Here is a 4,638-nt window from a genome sequence, read left to right on the forward strand (position 1 = left end):
CGGTGTGCACTCAACTTGTCGTTGGTGTTTATTGGGACTCCACTCCCTTTGACTATTTCCGCTGAGTTTTTGAGGTATATATCAGTTTACATTATTTACATGTGATTGCACTTTGATATATACATTGATGTATTGTGTGTGCCAGCATACTGATCCACGGATGGCACATATACACACTGAATTGACTCGTTTTGAGTCGGGTCGCTACAAATATGGTATCAGAGCACATGTTGACTGTAGGACGTGACCCTAGAAACTTGAAATCCCTTAGGAAAGTGTCTCTCTATAAATTTATTTCCAAGAACATCCTTTACTTATCATCTCTTTTGATTTCATCAAATATTCTCTCTCACATCAAATAGTTAGACAATACTCTTTCCCCTTTGACCACATGAAGGATCAACTGAGTCCCACTTCAAAGTAAAGAGGATTTCACCATGCATTTGAAGAATTGGAGCTGCGTCAATTGAACACTCCCAAGACCCGAAGAATTTGAAGACCCTGAAGTGTTCCAATATTTATATGGCCATTAGAAGTCCAAACCCCTGTTATATACCCACGTTAGGTACGATGATTTGTGAGTCGTCATTTGTGTGTGTTTTCCTACAGCCAGAAATAAAACCTATTCTCAAAAATATTGTTTGTATTGTGTGTATCTCCCTTGTTTCCTCTCTCTCTTACCCATCTCATCCCCAAAACCTCAACCCTACCAGATGGAGTATGAAGCTGGACTTGTGATCTCTGGACCAATGACCCAACTGGAAGTTGAAATATGGATTCGAAACATGGAGAACCACTTCGGGAGCAATTTATTTCAAGGAAGTACGAAGTTGCACACGCTCTTCATTACTTTACCCAAAGTGTTGCTATCTGGTGGAAAATGCATCATGCCATACAAGGATTTAATGGAGCAAAAACTTGGGACGAATTCAAGAAGACTCTGTTAAGATCCCGTCTCATTCAGAAGAACTATGATAACCCATGAAGAAGCCTTGTGCATGCAAGATCTGTGGAGAAATAGGACGCACCCAGGAAAAACACAAGGAAGGATGCCCTCATTGTGAAGAGAATCACCTAGCGGAGGAATGCCCAACTAGTGAGGTGAGTTGCTTCTTGTGTGAAGGAACCACCCACTACCCAGCTCGGTGTCACATTTACCCCAAGGTGCGACAACTTATCAAGCAGCAGAAAGAAGTAATGAAGGAAACGCTCAAGAACAAGATTTTAGAAGAACATGTGATGAAGGAAAATCTGGAAGACCCTGATGGACAAGGCCTAACCAGATTTTTCTCCAATGCCTGTTACTCATGTGGAGAATAAGGACATTTCTCAAAGGATTGCACGAAGGAAAGACATAAATATCTAGGAGACCTCCTGGCGGAAAAAGTAGAGTTTGATCCACATGAAATGGAAGTACTAACCAGAATGAAGCAGTCCAGAAAGAAGAGAAAGTACACCAGGCAGAGTCAAATCCCGACACATAAATACCTGAGTCATATCAGATGTTTCAAGTGTAAGGAATTGGGCCACTACAACGATATGTGCCCAAGAAGGAAGCAGGAAAACCAAGGAGTAATATCAAACACCAAGAAGCCCCGAGACTTGTCGGAACTCATTTATTTTCATTGCAAGGAAGCAAGACATTATGCTAGTAATTGTGCACAGGGGAAGAAAGCTAAAGATGGAGTAGTTATATTTTGACAATGGCAATAAGTGTAACATGAAGCCCTCTTGTTATCATGAGTTTATGGAGTTATATTTTGTAATGGAAGTCTCTGAGATTGGAATAACTTCGTGAATCAATAAAATTTATTGTGTCATGATTTCCTATGTTGAAACTGTATGCGTTGTTTCTCTACGAACAAAGATGTGTCAACATTTATGAGGATATGAGATAATATGGTCTATGCAGGCATGAGTATATATCATTTTAAGTGTGGTAGTAATCCATAAACCCACAAGATCCAATGAGTAGGAATGTACCATGCATACCATGGAGCCAAACGCACTAAATACCATTGAAGGAAATGTTGGACCATATCAAACTATGGGGGTGACAACATTTGTAACCAAGTACTTTTGAAGTGGAATTTTGAGAATAGAATGAGGATGAAATGAAGGAATTATTATGAGGAACAAACACTTTTATTGGTACACAGACCAATGGAAAGGAAAATGAGTTCAAGGAATACAACCTGTACAAGGATGCATCCCAAGATTTTCATGAAGGTTGCCCCAAGAGCATGAAGGAATGAGCTATGACTTGTCAGCAAACGTTTTCTTAGGTGCACGCGTAAAACCTGAGAGTGGTAAAGAATACGATAGATGTTTTGTTCAGCTTGCAGAATCCAATGGATTCGTGTGAACTTCGTTCGTGTACAAAAGAAATTTGTGCAACGGATGTGAGGATGCCCAAGTGTTAGAATGCGAGGTTCGCTAAACCGTATACAGAGTAATGATTTGGGCGCAGAATGGATTGATCACCATGACGACTTACTCTCTTCATTCTCTTGCTATTCGGAATGGTAAATCTGAGAGACTTACCCATAGAGAGAGACGACGTTCTTTGAATTTTTTGTTTAAGCCTTAGAATGGTATGATGAAAGCCCATGTACATGGAAATTGTGGTCACGCATAGGATATTTTACGGCGAGGATGAAGCCAAGATCCTTCTCTCTGCAGCATAACCACAAATGGTAGACCACCATGAGAATCATCGATAGGTTATTTAGAATGGTCACCAGACTTGTCAGTTAAGAAGACCCAGTGACGAAAGAAATTTATATCAACACAAGAGCACTCGATTTTGATGGAGAACATTATGAATATAATGGAAGAGCATCACCAAAGGAGTTAGTATGAAGGATGTGAGGAGCCAGATGCAAAGACCCCACAGGATTGTTAAAAAAATTGAGAGACCGGTAACTCTCATTTTAAGTGTGGTAGCATCCCACTTTACAAGAGATTGGATTTGTTAGAAGACCCCCAAACCCTAACCTTTTCTTTCTAACCTCTTCGAATCTTGAGGACGAGATTCATTTTAAGTGTGGTAGGTTTGTAACATCCCAAATTTTGGAATGTTAATATAATTATTAGATTGATTGTTTATTTGTTTGAATGATCGAAACTTGAGTGAAATTTGAAACTTTTCAAACTTTTGAATGAGAGGGAATAAAATGACTTTCCCTTTTTTCCGGTGAATTCAAATTCATCCATTTAATATCAGTGAGAGAAGATAACATGACTTCTTCAACTATAAAGAATTTGAATCATGGTGGCATTTGAATTTCTTTTGGTATTCGATTCGAATGTATTTCGGCACAAGAGATTTTCACCACCAAAATTTTCCTCACAATATACTTGCCAAGCAAGAAAGAGAGATAGCATGACACCCCAAAAAAAATAGAAGTCAGAAGAAAAATAGTGCCAAAAATTTTAAAGGCAAAATTTGGATTTTTATTGGATTTAAAAAAAATTATAAAGTTTTTAGTTTTTCAAAAACTAAAATGTCCACGTGGTGGTAAATATTTTTCTAAGAATTTTGATATATAATACCTATGTTTTCGGAAAAGGATTTGTTTCTTTTCTTAACTTTTCTTTCTTGCTTTTAATAAAAGGAAACCAAATCTCTTTTATTAGGAAAACTATCCCGAGCCCATTAAGAAACCAATCAGGCCTGAATCGGTTTTCTTCCACCTCTCGTCACTTTCCTTTCCACAGCACGGTTGTCTTCCATGGCAGGGAGACGAATCCCCTTCTCCCGGATTCGTGAAATCCTTCCTTCCCCTCGCTCTCCCCACCCCTTATATAAGATCCCCACGGCCTCCTCTTTCCGGTCCCCTAGAAAACCCCGCATCTCCCCACCTCCTCAACTCTGCAGCCGGCTCGCCGGAGAGACTGTAGGCCGAACCTCCCAGGAGCCCTCTCGAGCGCCGGTCGTCGCCCCCCAGCGCCCCGTGACGCCACCTCCCTACGCTCGAGCCTCTCCTCCGCCGGATCCACCATCCCACCACCGTCTTCCCCCACCAGAACGCCCTCCCCTCGCCGGATCCACTTCGGCCGGCCATGAGCCTCGCCGGAGTTCCTGTAGCAAACAGGTATGGACTCCCTCTCTCTTTTATTTTTCTTCGCCTCGTTAGATCCAATATAAACGGCTTATATTAGAATTAGGTACCTCTTTGGTTTAGTTAGAAAAACCAACCGATTCTCTGTTAGTTAGTTTAAAACCGAAAGGTTTTCTTTTATTTTGCGACCGTCCGTTAGATAGCCTAAAATGCGCACAATTTCCAACCAACCACAGCGTGCCACGTCGCCTTTTTATTTTTAATTTTTTTTCTGTTTTTTCATTCTGAAACAGATTTGAACCTCATTTTAGATTGCTTATAACTTTTAATCTATAACTCCAATTGAGGTGATTCTTTTTGCATTGGATCACAAATTTTATGTAGTTTCTGTAGATATAAAATTTGACCATGTTTGATAATGTAAAATTTGAATTTAAGCATATTTTCTTTAAATCTTGTTTTGTTAATATCTGAAGTTTAAAATAGATTTTTAGTTCATTCTTTTTGCTACTGATCATTAGTGATCTTATTTATCAGTAGGTAAAATTTCAAAAAAGTTGGAGTATTTCAAATC

This window comes from Hordeum vulgare, chromosome 2H (genome assembly GCF_904849725.1).
Source record: "Hordeum vulgare subsp. vulgare chromosome 2H, MorexV3_pseudomolecules_assembly, whole genome shotgun sequence".
Classification (NCBI taxonomy): Eukaryota; Viridiplantae; Streptophyta; class Magnoliopsida; order Poales; family Poaceae; genus Hordeum; species Hordeum vulgare.